The sequence below is a fragment of the Filicampus tigris genome, chromosome 5 (assembly GCF_054856515.1).
Source record: "Filicampus tigris isolate MCC_2025a chromosome 5, RoL_Ftig_1.0, whole genome shotgun sequence".
Taxonomy (NCBI): Eukaryota; Metazoa; Chordata; class Actinopteri; order Syngnathiformes; family Syngnathidae; genus Filicampus; species Filicampus tigris.
In genome coordinates, this window is record NC_141221.1 from 14,951,048 (window position 1) to 14,970,842 (window position 19,795).

The window sequence follows — 19,795 nt, forward strand, 5'->3', positions numbered from 1 at the left end:
ACCCTAGCTGGAAACCCTAACCCTAGTTTGAAACCCTAACCCTAGTTTACAACCCTAATTTGAAACCCTAACCCTAGTTTGAAACCCTGGCTGGAAACCCTAACCCTAGTTTGAAACCCTAATTTGAAACCCTAACCCTGGTTTGAAACCCTTGCTGGAAACCCTAACCCTAGTTTAAAACCCTAGCTGGAAACCCTAACCCTAGTTTGAAACCCTAGCTGGAAACCCTAACCCTAGTTTGAAACCCTAATTTGAAACCCTAACCCTAGTTTGAAACCCTAATCTGTAACCCTAACCCTAGTTTGAAACCCTAATTTGAAACCCTAACCCTAGTTTGAAACCCTAATCTGTAACCCTAACCCTAGTTTGAAACCCTAATTTGAAACCCTAACCCTAGTTTGAAACCCTAATTTGAAACCCTAACCCTAGTTTGAAACCCTAATTTGAAACCCTAACCCTAGTTTGAAACCCTAGCTGGAAACCCTAACCCTAGTTTGAAACCCTAGCTGGAAACCCTAACCCTAGTTTGAAACCCTAGCTGGAAACCCTAACCCTAGTTTGAAACCCTAATTTGAAACCCTAACCCTAGTTTGAAACCCTAGCTGGAAACCCTAACCCTAGTTTGAAAACCTAATTTGAAAACCTAACCCTAGTGTGAAACCCTAGCTGGAAACCCTAACCCTAGTTTGAAACCCTAGCTGGAAACCCTAACCCTAGTTTGAAAACCTAATTTGAAAACCTAACCCTAGTGTGAAACCCTAGCTGGAAACCCTAACCCTAGTTTGAAACCCTAATTTGAAATCCTAACCCTAGTTTGAAACCCTAGCTGGAAACCCTAACCCTAGTTTGAAACCCTAATTTGAAACCCTAACCCTAGTTTGAAACCCTAGCTGGAAACCCTAACCCTAGTTTGAAACCCTAGCTGGAAACCCTAACCCTAGTTTAAAACCCTAGCTGGAAACCCTAACCCTAGTTTGAAACCCTAGCTGGAAACCCTAACCCTAGTTTAAAACCCTAGCTGGAAACCCTAACCCTAGTTTACAACCCTAATTTGAAACCCTAACCCTAGTTTGAAACCCTAGCTGGAAACCCTAACCCTAGTTTGAAACCCTAACCCTAGTTTACAACCCTAATTTGAAACCCTAACCCTAGTTTGAAACCCTGGCTGGAAACCCTAACCCTAGTTTGAAACCCTAATTTGAAACCCTAACCCTAGTTTGAAACCCTAGCTGGAAACCCTAACCCTAGTTTGAAACCCTCGCTGGAAACCCTAACCCTAGTTTGAAACCCTAGCTGGAAACCCTAACCCTAGTTTGAAACCCTAATTTGAAACCCTAACCCTAGTTTGAAACCCTAATTTGAAACCCTAACCCTAGTTGAAACCCTAACCCTAGTTTGAAACCCTAGCTGGAAACCCTAACCCTAGTTTGAAACCCTCGCTGGAAACCCTAACCCTAGTTTGAAACCCTAGCTGGAAACCCTAACCCTAGTTTGAAACCCTAATTTGAAACCCTAACCCTAGTTTGAAACCCTAGCTGGAAACCCTAACCCTAGTTTGAAACCCTAGCTGGAAACCCTAACCCTAGTTTAAAACCCTAGCTGGAAACCCTAACCCTAGTTTGAAACCCTAGCTGGAAACCCTAACCCTAGTTTAAAACCCTAGCTGGAAACCCTAACCCTAGTTTACAACCCTAATTTGAAACCCTAACCCTAGTTTGAAACCCTAGCTGGAAACCCTAACCCTAGTTTGAAACCCTAACCCTAGTTTACAACCCTAATTTGAAACCCTAACCCTAGTTTGAAACCCTGGCTGGAAACCCTAACCCTAGTTTGAAACCCTAATTTGAAACCCTAACCCTGGTTTGAAACCCTTGCTGGAAACCCTAACCCTAGTTTAAAACCCTAGCTGGAAACCCTAACCCTAGTTTGAAACCCTAGCTGGAAACCCTAACCCTAGTTTGAAACCCTAACCCTAGTTTGAAACTCTAGTTTGAAACCCTAACCCTAGTTTGAAACCCTAGTTTGAAACCCTAACCCTATTTTGAAACCATAGTTTGAAACTCTAACCCTAGTTTGAAACCCTAGTTTGAAACCCTAACCCTATTTTGAAACTCTAGTTTGAAACCCTAACCCTAGTTTGAAACCCTTGTTTGAAACCCTAACGCTAATATGAAACCCTAGTTAGAAACCCTAACCCTAGTTTGAAACCCTAGTTTGAAACCCTAACCCTAGTTTGAAACCCTAGTTTGAAACCCTAACCCTAGTTTGAAACCCTAACCCTAGCTTGAAACCCTAGTTTGAAACTCTAACCCTAGTTTGAAACCCTAACCCTAGTTTGAAACCCTAACCCTAGTTTGAAACCCTAACCCTAGTTTGAACCCCTAGTTTGAAACCCTAACCCTAGTTTGAAACCCTAACCCTAGCTTGAAACCCTAGTTTGAAACCCTAACCCTAGTTTGAAACCCTAGTTTGAAACCCTAACCCTAGTTTGAAACCCTAGTTTGAAACCCTAACCCTACTTTGAAACCTTAACCCTAGTTTGAAACCCTAGTTTGAAACCCTAACCCTAGTTTGAAACCCTAGTTTGAAACCCTAACCCTAGTTTGAAACCCTAACCCTATTTTGAAACCCTATTTTGAAACCCTAACCCTAGTTTGAAACCCTAACCCTATCTTGAAACCCTAGTTTGAAACCCTAACCCTAGTTTGAGATCCTAACCCTAGTTTGAAACCCTAGTTTGAAACCCTAACCCTAGCTTGAAACCCTAGTTTGAAACCCTAACCCTAGTTTGAAACCCTCACCCTAGTTTGAAACCCTAGTTTGAAACCCTAACCCTAGTTTGAGACCCTAACCCTAGTTTGAATCCCTAGTTTGAAACCCTAACGCTAATTTGAAACCCTAGTTTGAAACCCTAACCCTAGTTTGAAACCCTAACCCTAGTTTGAAACCCTAACCCTAGTTTGAAACTCTAGTTTGAAACCCTAACCCTAGTTTGAAACCCTAGCTGGAAACCCTAACCCTAGTTTGAAACCCTAGCTGGAAACCCTAACCCTAGTTTGAAACCCTAATTTGAAACCCTAACCTAGTTTGAAACCCTAGCTGGAAACCCTAACCCTAGTTTGAAACCCTAATTTGAAACCCTAACCCTAGTTTACAACCCTAATTTGAAACCCTAACCCTAGTTTGAAACCCTGGCTGGAAACCCTAACCCTAGTTTGAAACCCTAATTTGAAACCCTAACCCTAGTTTGAAACCCTTGCTGGAAACCCTAACCCTAGTTTAAAACCCTAGCTGGAAACCCTAACCCTAGTTTGAAACCCTAGCTGGAAACCCTAACCATAGTTTAAAACCCTAGCTGGAAACCTTAACCCTAGTTTGAAACCCTAGCTGGAAACCCTAACCCTAGTTTGAAACCCTAATTTGAAACCCTAACCCTAGTTTGAAACCCTAGCTGGAAACCCTAACCCTAGTTTGAAACCCTAATTTGAAACCCTAACCCTAGTTTGAAACCCTAGCTGGAAACCCTAACCCTAGTTTGAAACCCTAATTTGAAACCCTAACCCTAGTTTGAAACCCTAGCTGGAAACCCTAACCCTAGTTTGAAACCCTCGCTGGAAACCCTAACCCTAGTTTGAAACCCCAGCTGGAAACCCTAACCCTAGTTTGAAACCCTAATTTGAAACCCTAACCCTAGTTTGAAACCCTAATTTGAAACCCTAACCCTAGTTGAAACCCTAACCCTAGTTTGAAACCCTAGCTGGAAACCCTAACCCTAGTTTGAAACCCTCGCTGGAAACCCTAACCCTAGTTTGAAACCCTAGCTGGAAACCCTAACCCTAGTTTGAAACCCTAATTTGAAACCCTAACCCTAGTTTGAAACCCTAGCTGGAAACCCTAACCCTAGTTTGAAACCCTAGCTGGAAACCCTAACCCTAGTTTAAAACCCTAGCTGGAAACCCTAACCCTAGTTTGAAACCCTAGCTGGAAACCCTAACCCTAGTTTAAAACCCTAGCTGGAAACCCTAACCCTAGTTTACAACCCTAATTTGAAACCCTAACCCTAGTTTGAAACCCTAGCTGGAAACCCTAACCCTAGTTTGAAACCCTAACCCTAGTTTACAACCCTAATTTGAAACCCTAACCCTAGTTTGAAACCCTAGCTGGAAACCCTAACCCTAGTTTGAAACCCTAATTCGAAACCCTAACCCTAGTTTGAAACCCTATTTTGAAACCCTAACCCTAGTTTGAAACCCTAACCCTAGCTTGAAACCCTAGTTTGAAACCCTAACCCTAGTTTGAAACCCTAGTTTGAAACCCTAACCCTAGTTTGAAACCCTAGTTTGAAACTCCAACCCTAGTTTGAAACCCTAACCCTAGTTTGAAACCCTATTTTGAAACCCTAACCCTAGTTTGAAACCCTAACCCTAGCTTGAAACCCTAGTTTGAAACCCTAACCCTAGTTTGAAACCCTAGTTTGAAACCCTAACCCTAGTTTGAAACCCTAGTTTGAAACCCTAACCCTACTTTGAAACCCTAGTTTGAAACCCTAACCCTAGTTTGAAACCCTAGTTTGAAACCCTAACCCTACTTTGAAACCTTAACCCTAGTTTGAAACCCTAGTTTGAAACCCTAACCCTAGTTTGAAACCCTAGTTTGAAACCCTAACCCTAGTTTGAAACCCTAACCCTATTTTGAAACCCTATTTTGAAACCCTAACCCTATCTTGAAACCCTAGTTTGAAACCCTAACCCTAGTTTGAGATCCTAACCCTAGTTTGAATCCCTAGTTTGAAACCCTAACCCTAGCTTGAAACCCTAGTTTGAAACCCTAACCCTAGTTTGAAACCCTCACCCTAGTTTGAAACCCTAGTTTGAAACCCTAACCCTATTTTGAAACCCTAACCCTAGTTTGAAACCCTAGTTTGAAACCCTAACCCTAGTTTGAGACCCTAACCCTAGTTTGAATCCCTAGTTTGAAACCCTAACGCTAATTTGAAACCCTAGTTTGAAACCCTAACCCTAGTTTGAAACCCTAGTTTGAAACCCTAACCCTAGTTTGAAACCCTAACCCTAGCTTGAAACCCTAGTTTGAAACCCTAACCCTAGTTTCAAACCCTAGTTTGAAACCCTAACCCTAGTTTGAAACCCTAGTTTGAAACCCTAACCCTAGTTTGAAACCCTAGTTTGAAACCCTAACCCTAGCTTAAAACCCTAGTTTGAAACCCTAACCATAGTTTGAAACCCTAGTTTGAAACCCTAACCCTAGTTTGAAACCCTAACCCTAGCTTGAAACCCTAGTTTGAAACCCTAACCCTAGTTTGAAACCCTAGTTTGAAACCCTAACCCTAGTTTGAAACCCTAACCCTAGCTTGAAACCCTAGTTTGAAACCCTAACCCTAGTTTGAAACCCTAGTTTGAAACCCTAACCCTATTTTGAAACCCTATTTTGAAACCCTAACCCTAGTTTGAAACCCTAACCCTATCTTGAAACCCTAGTTTGAAACCCTAACCCTAGTTTGAAACCCTAACCCTAGTTTCAAACCCTAGTTTGAAACCCTAACCCTAGCTTGAAACCCTAGTTTGAAACCCTAACCCTAGTTTCAAACCCTAGTTTGAAACCCTAACCCTAGCTTGAAACCCTAGTTTGAAACCCTAACCCTAGTTTGAAACCCTAGTTTGAAACCCTAACCCTAGTTTGAAACCCTAGTTTGAAACCCTAACCCTAGCTTAAAACCCTAGTTTGAAACCCTAACCATAGTTTGAAACCCTAGTTTGAAACCCTAACCCTAGTTTGAAACCCTAACCCTAGCTTGAAACCCTAGTTTGAAACCCTAACCCTAGTTTGAAACCCTAGTTTGAAACCCTAACCCTAGTTTGAAACCCTAACCCTAGCTTGAAACCCTAGTTTGAAACCCTAACCCTAGTTTGAAACCCTAGTTTGAAACCCTAACCCTATTTTGAAACCATAGTTTGAAACTCTAACCCTAGTTTGAAACCCTAGTTTGAAACCCTAACCCTATTTTGAAACTCTAGTTTGAAACCCTAACCCTAGTTTGAAACCCTAGTTTGAAACCCTAACCCTATTTTGAAACCATAGTTTGAAACTCTAACCCTAGTTTGAAACCCTAGTTTGAAACCCTAACCCTATTTTGAAACTCTAGTTTGAAACCCTAACCCTAGTTTGAAACCCTTGTTTGAAACCCTAACGCTAATATGAAACCCTAGTTAGAAACCCTAACCCTAGTTTGAAACCCTAGTTTGAAACCCTAACCCTAGTTTGAAACCCTAGTTTGAAACCCTAACCCTAGTTTGAAACCCTAACCCTAGCTTGAAACCCTAGTTTGAAACTCTAACCCTAGTTTGAAACCCTAACCCTAGTTTGAAACCCTAACCCTAGTTTGAAACCCTAACCCTAGTTTGAACCCCTAGTTTGAAACCCTAACCCTAGTTTGAAACCCTAACCCTAGCTTGAAACCCTAGTTTGAAACCCTAACCCTAGTTTGAAACCCTAGTTTGAAACCCTAACCCTAGTTTGAAACCCTAGTTTGAAACCCTAACCCTACTTTGAAACCTTAACCCTAGTTTGAAACCCTAGTTTGAAACCCTAACCCTAGTTTGAAACCCTAGTTTGAAACCCTAACCCTAGTTTGAAACCCTAACCCTATTTTGAAACCCTATTTTGAAACCCTAACCCTAGTTTGAAACCCTAACCCTATCTTGAAACCCTAGTTTGAAACCCTAACCCTAGTTTGAGATCCTAACCCTAGTTTGAAACCCTAGTTTGAAACCCTAACCCTAGCTTGAAACCCTAGTTTGAAACCCTAACCCTAGTTTGAAACCCTCACCCTAGTTTGAAACCCTAGTTTGAAACCCTAACCCTAGTTTGAGACCCTAACCCTAGTTTGAATCCCTAGTTTGAAACCCTAACGCTAATTTGAAACCCTAGTTTGAAACCCTAACCCTAGTTTGAAACCCTAACCCTAGTTTGAAACCCTAACCCTAGTTTGAAACTCTAGTTTGAAACCCTAACCCTAGTTTGAAACTCTAGTTTGAAACCCTAACCCTAGTTTGAAACCTTACTCATAAACGCTAACCCTAATTCGACCGTAAACTTAACGACTCACGTTTAAAAATTCCGAATGAACTTAGTTTTACCCTTGTGTGGCAGTTCCATTTCTACTATTTTCAGTGGTAAAGTAATCATGTGTCATCTTCTAAAGCGCTTATCCTGCACAGGGTCGCGGGGAGGTGCTGGAGCAGATCCCAGCTGACAATGGGCAAAAGGCGTACTACACCCCAAACTGGTCGCCAGCCAGTCGCAGGGCACACACACACCGACACCGTCACTGCGCGGGAACCGATCCCACGCTGCACGCCCACAACTCAGGCGTGTGTACCACTACACCATCAGTGACCTTGGTAAAGTAATAAATAATAAAATAAGTAATAAATAAGGTCCGCTGATAGTGTAGTGGTACACACGCCTGAGTTGTGTGCGGGCAGCGTGGGATCGATTCCCGCTCAGTGACAGTGTCTATGTGTGCCCTGCGACTGGCTGGCGACCAGTTCGGGGTGTAGTCTGCCTTCGCCCATTGACGGCTGGGATAGGCTCCAGCAACTCCCCGCGACCCTATATAGGATAAGCGGTTTGGAAGATGACATGACATGACATGACAAGTAATAAATAAAAAATAATAAATACATGAGCTAATAAAATGTATTGGTCCAGGGATGACTGCTGGAATATTCACCAGTAAAAGGGGTCTGGCGACGCCACTGTACGAGACCGTTAAAGCTGAAGTTTACTGCAGTTTAAAAAAATTCAGCCACGGGGCCAGTTTAGTACCGGGTCTCGGTACCCAAGCGTCCCGATCCAAACATACCTTTTGGAATTATGGCCCTTCATTAAAAGGCGCCAGTGGGTATCTGATGTCGATTCAACATCAATATGACATTAATTGAATGATTTTGATCAACATCAATATGACATTAATTGAATGATTTTGATGTCATATTGATGCTGAATTGACGTCAGATGCCCACTGGGCAGACAGCAGTGACCTAACAGAACCTGTAAATTGAGATATGGGATTCAACAAGGAGCCTATTTATTGCGTTTAGTTTGCCATTCAACTTTTTGAGAAAAATCACTCAAACCTTTTAGTTTTTCATGATCTTTTTATTGTTTTCTTATGCATAGTGGAAATTTGTTAGCCTTAAAACTGCAAAACATTTTGTTCATTTTCAGTTTCTTGACCCGTGGGAAAAAAAATCGTCGGGTTGCTGGTGGTGGTGGTGGTGGTGGTTGGGGTGCGGACAAAAAGTCCAGGACGGGTCTTTGGCCTTTATCGAAAAACATTCACTCTCTTTTACAGATGAATGTCCTTCTTCACAGGTTCACGGACCAAAGTCAGAGAACAGGGTCATCCACAAGCCCGGACGTCGTCCTCTTGCGTGAGTGCCTCCTGACTCCCTTCCAACTTCCTCCGTATCGGGCCGCGATTCTGCCCGGTCTTCTCTGGGGTAATTGTGACACGAACGCAAGCGGGCTTTCCATCTGGGATTCAGTGTGCGTGGCTAAGATGAGCGCACACATGGCCGCCATCAGGACGACCTGCAGCAGTCGGGCCATGTTGGTGAACCTTAGAGGGTACAGTATTAGGAACACATTTTAGTAAGATACGGTACACCACTGAGCACAACTTGGAACAAAAAATAATGAATATTCCAAAACAGAGTTCACAAAACAGAAGAAAAATAATAAACATTTAGTACAGTTCTCTTGTGGGATCCAGTTAATATATGATTTTCCTCTCAGCCTTTTGCTCCACAGGCTGACGCTGAAGCAGCTCGTTGGTGTTGGAGAGGGAGAAGTTATCTGCTGTACCAGTGACGGCGAGCCTTAAATACCTCTTCTCGTGTTGACTTAAAATTCTTGTTTTGGAATAAAATGTACTAGTTCCAGGATGACTGATGGAATATTCATGTTTTTGAATAAGCAAAAGAAACAATTTCAGATGTGTTTATCTTTCCTCAAGGAAGAAAGGGATGGCTTGATATCAGGATAATTCTTCAAATATGAATGTGTTTGATCTAGCAACGAGTCGAGAAATATTACCAAATTATTATCCGGGAAACTTCATCTTGTTTATCTACATGTGGGTGGTTATCAACCCAACATTTTCCTTGTGTGCTGCTTGTCTCATCAAATAAACACGTCCGTTTATCATCGAGGAGCATTTGCTAAATTTACTGTCAGTGTTATTTGTCTCAGTCTGGGATGTAAGGATGCGTTGTGGATTTGTCGTTTGTTTCCATAGCTGCTTCCTACACTGTCCCTCCTCTCTTGCCATACTGTTAAGATGCAGGTGCCAGGGGAGCGTCATAATAAATAACGGTACTGTCTTCAGTGGTCTACCCTTTTGGCTTTCATTATTTGTATTTACAAATACATACTTTATATTTCATAGATGTGCCATGTCATTACACAATTGGAAACCATTTCATGCAGCTGTTTTTTTTTTTTTTTTAATTTGGAACTGAATGTATGTTTGTGCAAGTCTGATTTATGCACTGCAATTTTGCAATTTATTCAGAGAGAATACCTCAAACTTGTCTCGTATTTTATAACGCCTTTTATTGTTTCGTGTAGAGGAGAGGAGAGCATAATTGTTTCCATTACATTGCAAGACTTTATTTTTTTTCCCATTTTTTTTAGTTGATGCTACTTGAAAAGCAATTGTTGACAGAGATAGATTTTTGGCTAACATGGGGGGAGCCTAAGTCCATTTTTTTTCGATGGTTAACAGCATTGGTGCATTGAATGATAGCCAGCAGGCCTTTGTATACACCAATGCCGTGTCGTGTGGAATCCAGTTCATGTATGAGGTTCTTCTCACCTTTTCGCTCCACAGGTTGAAGGTGAAGCAGCTCGTTGGTGTTGGAGAGACGAGTCATCTGCTGTAGCACTGACGGCAACACTTAAATACCTCTTTTCTTGTTGATTTAACACTCCGCTTGATCACTTGCGGAATAAAATGTTACTGTTTCTAGGATGATTCACGGATTGTTATTGTGTTTGATCAAGCAACTAGTTGTGCTGTGTTCATCTTTCCTCAAGTATTTTCTTTTGCTTTTTAAGAGTAAGATTTATCATAGTTTTGCAAAAGGACAGTGAGCAGGCTGAATATTCATATACAACATATGACACACAGAGAAGTACAATTGCACTCCAGTCCTAAATAATTGTTCAGCCAAAATGGCCATTGTCCTTTTTGCAAAACTATGAAATTGATGAAAGGGATCATCCAGCCATGATGAACCATTTTTCAATAACAAGCTCAATTCATCTATTTTCTTTAGTCAGGAAAATGATATTATCTTGCATTATCAACGTTATCAATTTGTTTTGGAGAAATTAACACAACACTAAGGAATTTAAAAACACCTCTTGGTTATGAGCAATATGGCCACGCCCCCTCCACTTCCTCCATTTCTTGGTGAGAGTCACGCGAGAGACTAATCACAATTTCTCCATTCAAAATCATTGTAATATGTCACTAATAATGTCAAAATAATAATCGGCCCCAATGTGGACATCTCTACTTAGTCCCACTTCAACCTCTGAATACATCACAAAACGAGTCGCTTTTCCAGACTTAAAGTGAAAGTCAACCCAAACTACTTTTTCCAAGAATATGTTCTATGCAGGCCCACTAGTTGAAACATGACATTCTGATAAATATTCCGTTTGTGGAATAAGAGTTAATCCACTCGTTTTTAGCCATCTTTGGGGGCGGCCATTTTGTCACTTCTGTCAACTGAAAATGACATCACAGTTGCTCAGGGCTCAGGCAATGACCAATCACGGCTCACCTGTTTTCTGAAGCTGAGCCATGAATGGTCGTTACCTGAACCCTGAGGGTGTGTGATTTTCAGTCGACAGAAGACACAAAATGGCCGCCCCCTGAGATGGCTAAAACGGGTGGGTTTTGCTGCTTAACTCCATCCATCCATCCATCCATTATCCAATCCGCTTATCCTCACAAGGGTCGGGGGCGTGATGGAGCCTATCCCAGCTGTCTTCTGGCAGTAGGCATGGGACACCCTGGAATGGGTTGCCAGCCAATCGCAGGGCAGCTGCTTAACTCATATTCCACAAATGCAATATTAATCAAAACGCCGTTTCAACTAGTAGGCCTGCTAGCAACATATTCTTGAAAAATATGTGTTTGGGTTGAGTTCCGCTTTAAAAGAGCAAGAAATGAGTAGTCCACGTGCATCTTAGGTACAGTTACCTCTTCTCTTGTTGATTTAACGCTCACAGTGTTACACACTAACCAGTCGACCACCGTGCTGTTCCAAATATTTTGAACTTACAATTTAAACAATCCTATCCAGATAAGGTAACCTTAACTGTGGCTATGTGCGCACAAATAAAACAGATTTGCCGTGGTGGTATTTTTGTAAATAACTTATTTTTGTTGGCAATTGCTTTTGTACATGCCTTGGATCATCCTTGACATTTGCAAAACCGAAAGTGCATTTCCCAAAACTATTTGTAGCAAAATACTGTGGTGGATTATCTACAAAAAGCAGGGTCTTTCTCAAAGTCGTTATATAGTTCATGAGAGGTATTTCTTTTTTAAAGCGGGAATCAACCCAAACATATTTTGGACGGCCAATTTGTCACTTCTGTTGTCTGGAAATGACATCACAAATACTCAGGGATCACGTAATGACCAATCAGGGCTCAGCTTCAGAAAACAGGTGAGCCGTGATTGGTCGTTTCCTGGGCCCTGAGTAACTATGATGTCATTTTCAGTCGACAGAAGTGACAAAATACCACCCCTAAGTTGGCTAAAAATGGGTGGATTTCTTATATTCCACAAACGTAATATTAATCAGAACGCCGTGTTTCAACTAGTGGGCCTGAGTAGAACATATTCTTGAAAAAAATATGTTTGGGTTGACTTCCCCAAAGAGACTAACATATTTCATAGTTGTGCAAAAGGATTGTTCAGCCACAACGTCCATTGTGATTTTTTTGCAAAATTATGAAATGTCTGACGGGTTGGAGGAACCGTCAAAATAAGGCTCCCCGACCCGATCACCCCCCCCGCCGCCGTTGGAGGATGCTGTCCCAGGTGTGTGGGAGTATGTAGGCCCCCTCGTCCCTGTTGATGGTGTTTTCTCCACGCCTCCTTATTTCCATGGTCTCCCTGATCCATCCATTTTGAGTTTATTGGTTTGATTTTTATGATTCTGCCCTTCTCCCAGTCCGTTATGGCTGATTTCTTGTTTTCTTGTTCGGCGTTGTGTTTTTGGGTTCTGGTGTAATGTCCTGTTGTTTCTTTTTCGCATTCTGTTTGATGTTCTTTTTTTCGTGTACTGAAAGTTCGACCAGTTTCTCCAATGTATGTTTTATTGCATGTTTTGCATGGGATTTCGTAAATGATGTTGCATTTACTACACGGAAGATACGGACGTGACGCTGTCGTCGCCCTCCGCCGCCGGGAAAAACTTGAAATGAAGCTCGCACGCCAGAAAAAAAACATTTGAGATTAAACCTCCGATGCAAAGATGAAGCAATGGCCCCAGCAAGTCTTAACATCGAGACGCCCATCCCAACAAAGAATGCAGAAAATATCACATATAAAGCGAAGAGGACACATGTCAGCTAGCCACAGCAAACAGAATATCATTAACACGGAAATTAAGGAACAAGGCGAGGCATTCGGATCACAATACACCCCGGACCATTCCACGGAAGAAGCAATAAACACGCATTTAAAACGAGTCTATGAACAGGAATTCAACATCACAAAACAACGACAAATAAGGAAATTGAACAAACTTATGGAAAGGAAAAACAAGGAAAAACTATCACATCCCATGAATGAAAAATGGGTATGCAATTTGTCAAAACGCACACTCACAGACATAGAAAAAGCAATTTTATCAAGAGATGTAAACATCACGCCCAGAAGAATACCTCCATACAGAACTGGCATGCCATAAAATCCACGAGCAGGAAAAAAAAGCTGACCTCCGCAACGCTATATAGCAGGTACATTAAAAGCATCAAAACTCCCAAAAAGCAATACTGTATAACGGAAATGGAACACCAGGCAATAATGTCACTAAAAACAGATAATTCCATCATCATACTTCCAGCAGACAAAGGACGTACAACAGTGGTCATGGACGCAGACGCAAACTTCAAACTCACTTAACGAATAAGAAGACAAGATGAACATTATTGCATTACATATCTCTACCGGTTGCTTGATCAGACACATGAATATTCAATTAATCAGCCTAAGACTAATACATTTTATTACAGAACAGATTGTTAAGTCAACATGAGGGTAGTTATTAAAATGTTACGGTTACTGGTCATAGCTGTGTCCAGTGATGCACTTGATCATTCCCGGATCTGTTCCCAATATTTTGCACTTACAGTTTAAACAATTGATGGTGGCCATGTGCACACAAATAAAAATAACACACTGCATGAAGGCTTTATATATGTATACATATATACATGTTAAATATAAATGTTCATATATATATACATATAGGAACATTTGCAGCTAAAACTGATCATATCACATCTAGTTGCTTGTTCAAACACATTAATATTCCAAGAATCAACCCAAGAACAATAAATATTAGTCACAGTTAGGTCAACATGAGAAGAGGTATTTAAGTGTTACCGTCAGTGGTACAGCAATTTAGTTCTCACTCCAACGCCGACAAGCTGAATCAGCTTCAACCTGCGGAGCAAAAAGGTGAGACGAACATCGTACATGAACAGAATTCCACATAAGAACTGTGTTAATTGTTTCTTCTTTCAGTCCCGTTTGTGTCCAGTGGTGCACGGTACCTTTTCTGAAATCAGTTCCTAATACTTCGTCCTTACAGGTTAACCGGCATGACGGCTAAACGGCTGAAGATCACCCTGACGGTGGCCATGTGTGTGCTCGTCTTAACCACATTGACGCCCAGTGCGGAAGGCATCTGGCACCATGGTTCAAAGACCGCAGGCGGGAGACACTGGGACGGCATCCAGTTACTATCCAGAGCGATATCTGGAAGGGCCACTAACACACAGTCCAGAGGCGGCTGCGACGGCTATCATGGCTTAAGGAGCGGAGGCCAGAGCGACGGGGACGGCTTTGCGCACAGTGGCTAAAGTGGCAGTGGTGGCTGGCGTGGCTTCGGGGGCAGTGGCCGTGCGGGTATCAGCAGAAGGCCCACGCCCACCTAGTTGCTAACTGACTTTCAAGGGCCTGAATTTCCCATCTGAAAATTAACCATTAACCATCTGAAAATGTACCTTTTTGAAAAATGATCGCAAACAGGCACTCGGGCCAAACAAGCCACCGTCGGCCATCATCCAGGCCACTTATGAAAGTAACACCAGGATGGCTGGGACTGCAACACTTCTTCTATTCTCCTATACATGAAACATAAAATGAATATCAAACATCAAATGAGTCTGAGGTGGGTTTTTTTCCTGAAAAAAAAAAGTTGCAGTTCAAAACACGCATACATGCATTCAGTACAAAACTGTAATGGTCACTCCATGGGGCCCTAAGCAAAATTTGATTTTGGGGCCCCCTATCACCGCTAATAATACTGATTATTGATCATTCATATACCTATAAACTTCATGTTGTACTCTGTCATTACGATTACACTTGTAAAGCACAGTGAGGCCATCAAATCCCCCTACTGGGAATCCCCCCTACGAACAAAAGCCTGTTTTGTTTTCATCTGAAATGTTAGCAACTTTAGCTTTACAGCCTGGGGTTGATTTACTCAAAATATTCAAGTGGGACACTGAATGTCATCTAGGCCGACCATAAGCACCAAGATGATCAAATAAACCAATCATTTACTGTAAACGCAATAAAGTGCTACGGAAAATGTATAAAAAAAATTGTATTAAATAAAATGGATAAAGAAACATCCAACAAATACTAGAAGCTGAAGCTGGTCTCAACCGGTTGCTAGATCAAACACATTAATATTTTCATAATCATTCTGATATCAAGACCTTTCATTTCATCCTTGAGGATAGATGAACAAATCCAACTGGTTGCTTGTCCAAACACATTCATATTCCACTGACTATCCTGGGAACTATTCAATTTATCTCAAAACAGATTGTTAACTCAACATGAATGTTGCCATAAGGCACATTAGTTCTCACTCCAGCACCACCGAGCTGCTTCAGCATACATTACATTCAGTACGAAATTGTAATGGTCCCTTACAGGGCACTCACCGGTCAGCCTCCTCCATGACGTTTTTGTCATTTTAGCAGTCTCATAGCATGCAGATCACTCCTTATTCTGTTTTTGAGTTTGAATCAATTTGCAATCCACATTATTAATGAAGACTGCAGACATGCATCCATAGCATGTTTTTCTTTTTTTGTTTATTTTCTTATCAGTAAAATGGGATTTTTTCCTCCCCAATGAAACAAACTCTGATGTTGTTCTTCCCGTTTCAGATTTAGGAGAAGAAGCAGTGTGGTTTTCGTCCTGGTTGCTGATAGGATGAAAACCACACCGTACAATGACAATGTAGTGATGCTTTATTTTCTCTGGTCATTGCAGAACCACACGCACACGCTCACGCACATCGACGCCCCATATAGAGTCCTGCATCCTTGCATTATTTGCTACCTGCAAACCTGCTTGCCATCCCTTCACTCATTGTGTTCTGACCGACACCCGGGGGCGAACAGAGCATATTCCATCCGAACCATATCGCCTGTATAGTCACGCGAAGCTATTGAACCGGTTGCTTGATTCAACTAATTCATATTCAATTAATCATCCAAAGAACAGCGCATGATAATCATTTCCAAGCAGAGTGTTAAGTCAACATGAGAAGAGATATTTAAGTGTTACCGTCAGCGGTACAGCAGATTACATCTCACTCCAACACCAACCACCTGAATCAACTTCAACCTGTGGAGCAAAAAGGTGAGAGGAGCATCATACATGAGCAGGATTGTGTAATGATGTGTCTTAACATATGCCACCCATAGATGGCAGTATAGCCTCAGGGGACCCAGGCTTTCGTGTGATTGCGCCAGCTAGATCACAGAAATGTACTTAATGTTTAGTATTGTGGCTGTGTCGAGTTGTTAGCATACTGAGATCTGTTCCTAATATTTCGCCCGTACAGGTCAACCAACATGTGCAGACTGCTGAAGGTCACCCTGATGGTGGCCATGTGTGTGCTCATCTTAGCAACGCTGACGACCAGAGCTCAGGCCCGCGGAAGACAGGTGCCGATCGAGCCACGGGGCGTTGTCGCCGCCCAATCCGCAGCATTTATCAAAGGATTACCAGGATGGCCAAGTCTTGCAGAGAAAATAACCAAAAAAAAGAAAAATAAATGGGGATGAATGATCGAATACAGCACAACAAAAAGAACAAGTTGTAAAAGTTGATGTCAAAATGTCCTGCCATCTCATAGCAAAATTTCTGTCCTCCAATGCATGACAAATAAAATTAATGCAACACATCACAGGAGTTTGTGGAATTTTTCTTCTGAGTGGCATGCAGAAGTTAAAAAACAAGATTACTCACTTTTTCTTTTCTTTTCTTTTCTTTTTCTTTTTTTTGGTTATTTTCACTCACTTACTAAAAACAAGTACACCTGCCCAGTCGTCGGCTTTCTGTGTGGCCGCACATAATGCGCATGCCAGAAACTGCTGTTGCTCTTGTGTGAGGGAGACTAAGTAACAGTTGGGCCACAGTGACCCAAGATGACAAAAACGTTGAGCCCTGATGCACCAAAGTCATGGAGGAGGCTGACCAGTGAGTGCCCTGTAAGTGACCATTACAATTTCGTACTGAATGTAATGTATGCTGAAGCAGCTCGGTGGTGCTGGAGTGAGAACTAATGTGCCTTATGGCAACATTCATGTTGAGTTAACAATCTGTTTTGAGATAAATTGAATAGTTCCCAGGATAGTCAGTGGAATATGAATGTGTTTGGACAAGCAACCAGTTGGATTTGTTCATCTATCCTCAAGGATGAAATGAAGGTCTTGATATCAGGATGATTATGAAAATATTAACGTGTTTGATCTAGCAACCGGTTGAGACATATAAATATTATCAAACTGTTTTTCGGAAAACTTAATGTTGTTTACCTTCAGTGGTTGGCTATGTGGCCATCTTTAAGCTTGGTGCAGATGGAACTCAACCCCAGCTTCGTAGAAATTCACCTATCGCGGAAGATCATGGAAAGTAAACTAGCCATAGTGATGAGATAAAGCCACCAAGAATTATGTTGCCAGGTTGTCAGTATGCTGTGGTTAAAAACAATACACATTTTATGGCCAACATTTTCAAAGAAGAAGAAAGTATCCCCTGTCAGGGTAGCAAGTTACTCACGTGATATGTTTGTCACAGTTTCTACATTTGATGCTCTTCTTGGCAAAACCAGCCCATGTTTATCAAGGTTTGGAATTGGCAGTGACTGGTAATCTGCATTTGGCATAAAGAATGTTATCATTCACCCTGGCCAGGATTTGAACGCCAATGCCCATGACAGTGGTGTTGTCCAAAATGGAGACCAGCTTCAGCTTCAAGTTTTTGTTTGATATATCTTTATTCATTGTATTTAATACAATCTTTTTTGTACATTTGCTGTTGTACTTTATTTAAAAAATCATAATAAAGCATATTGTGTTTACAGTAAGTGATTGGTTTATTTGCTAATGTTGGTGCTTATGGTCGGCCTAGATGAAATTTATGGAATATTAATGTGTTTGATCAAGCAGCTGACAGTGATATGATCAGTTTAAGATGCAAATTTTCCTGTTGTGTGACTAATAAAAAGTCTTCCAAAGTAAATTTGTAATTTTTGCTGTTTTAAGATATTTCATAGCGGGAGCATGCAAAGACTTTTGCCTAGCACAAGCGTTTGAAACACAGTTCACCATATAACTTACTTACACGTACTTACTTACTTGTACGTACTTACACCACGCACTTTGTATATAGCTGAAATTTCGTGTGTGTGCGTGTTACGCAAAGTTGACCACAGTGTGCGCTGCATTAATACAGTTTTGAGTAATTTACCAAGGACGTGCAGTCAGGGGCGGCAAGTGAAGCAGCGCATCACTGGCAAGTGAAGTAGAGCTTCACTGGCACCATCTGCTGGACGTTCTCTGCTTGTGAACAAAAAAAAAAATGGAAATACAAACTTTAAAACGGAGGTCATCCCAAACATGTTATCTTTCCGGAATATGTTTTATGCAGGCCCACTAGTTGAAATACGGCATTCTGATTAATATTGCATTTGTGGAATATGAGTTGAGCAGCAAAATGCCCCAACTTTTAGCCATCTCAGGGGAAGGCCATTTTGTCACTTCTGTCGACTGAAAATGACATCACAACTACTCAGGGCTCTGGTAATGACCATTCACGTCCCACCAGTTTTCTGTAGCTGAGCCATTATTGGCCGTTACCTGAGCCCTGAGCAACTTCGGTGTGATCTTCAATCGACAGAAGTGACAAACTGGCTGCCCCCTGAGCTAGCTAAAAACAGGTGGATTTCTCATATTCCACAAACGCAATATTAATCAGAGTGCCGCGTTTAGACTAGTGGGCATGCATAGAACATATCCTGGAAAAAATGCTTGGGTTGACTTCCCCTTTAAATGTTTACATCATGTTCAATTTTAGTTATATGGTCCGTGCTTTCCATTGAGTTACTTTCTCAGTCCAATAATTATCAAGTATTTGCCCATTAAAATAGGTTCATGTGCGTATTTCCTATGCAGGATGAGCAGGAAGTTCAGCGAGTCTGGCACCTCAGTTTGCCATTGCCGACTTAAACTGTGGGTACAGATTAGCAAAAAAAAAAAGTTTTTTTCTCATACCCTGTCACCAGAGGGGCTCCGTACAAATTTGTCCCCATTTGCAGTTTTCTTATGTGCATATGGCACCATCTGCTGGACGTAAAATTACTTGCGGTGTTGATGCCTTGCTGAGGGCACCTCGACTGTAAATCAGAAACATAACATAACATCGTTTTGCATTTACTGTCTGCAGCCAGATTTGAACGGTGGCTCTTTTGATTTCAAATAAGATACTACACATACTACTAATCTGTCGTAATTGAGTGTTATGTCTTTTTCCATACATTAGTGCAGGTGATACTACTGTACAATTGACGCAAATCGATCATAAGCAGATGGGGGCGGGGGGCACCCAAGCGTACGGGGTTTCATGAGTTTAATAATCAAGTTCACCACGGTAATGTGGTGCACTGTTTGTAGTGGGCGCAATGGAGAAGTAAAAGTCTGCAAACAGGACACAACCAACTTGTGGTAGTTCATTGTTTTCCAATGCACGAGTGGTAAAGAAATGCTGTAAATCCTGCCGAATAGCTGAAACATAAGTACAGCAGTGAACAAATTCAGTTTCGATAGCTATATATTCTAATCGAGCAGTACATAGAACTAACCAGTTTAAACCAGGAAAGCTAACAGCAGATCACCTTAGCATCACACCAGCTTGACAAGTCTCTTAGCTCAAGAAGTCAAACTTTTAAGTCCATAACCACTCAAAATGACACAGATAAGACATACAGTATATGCTCTCGATGATTTTTTTCCCCATAAAGGATGGTTTGCACAAAGGGGAAAGTAATGGACATATTCCTCTAAAGAAGGAATCGGGAACATTTTTTTTCAATCAGGAACCATTTGTGCTTTATACAGTAACACGTTTTCATCAGTCTCATTTCCTTGAGGG

At 41.6% G+C, this 19,795-nt stretch overlaps 3 long non-coding RNA genes across 3 annotated transcripts; 2 read left to right on the forward strand and 1 right to left on the reverse strand.

The window, feature by feature from the left end:
- Positions 1-8,157: 8,157 nt before the first annotated feature.
- LOC147147419 (uncharacterized) lies at positions 8,158-10,756 on the reverse strand. Its single transcript, XR_015086823.1, has 2 exons — positions 8,775-10,756; positions 8,158-8,641 (listed from the first exon to the last, which is right to left on the reverse strand). It is a non-coding gene; the product is annotated as an uncharacterized LOC147147419 (long non-coding RNA).
- Positions 10,757-12,227: 1,471 nt separating this feature from the next.
- LOC147147420 (uncharacterized) lies at positions 12,228-14,497 on the forward strand. Its single transcript, XR_015086822.1, has 2 exons — positions 12,228-13,792; positions 13,926-14,497. It is a non-coding gene; the product is annotated as an uncharacterized LOC147147420 (long non-coding RNA).
- Positions 14,498-15,523: 1,026 nt separating this feature from the next.
- On the forward strand, positions 15,524-16,550 carry LOC147147421 (uncharacterized). The gene is made up of 2 exons (XR_015086824.1): positions 15,524-16,000; positions 16,206-16,550. It is a non-coding gene; the product is annotated as an uncharacterized LOC147147421 (long non-coding RNA).
- Positions 16,551-19,795: the final 3,245 nt, after the last annotated feature.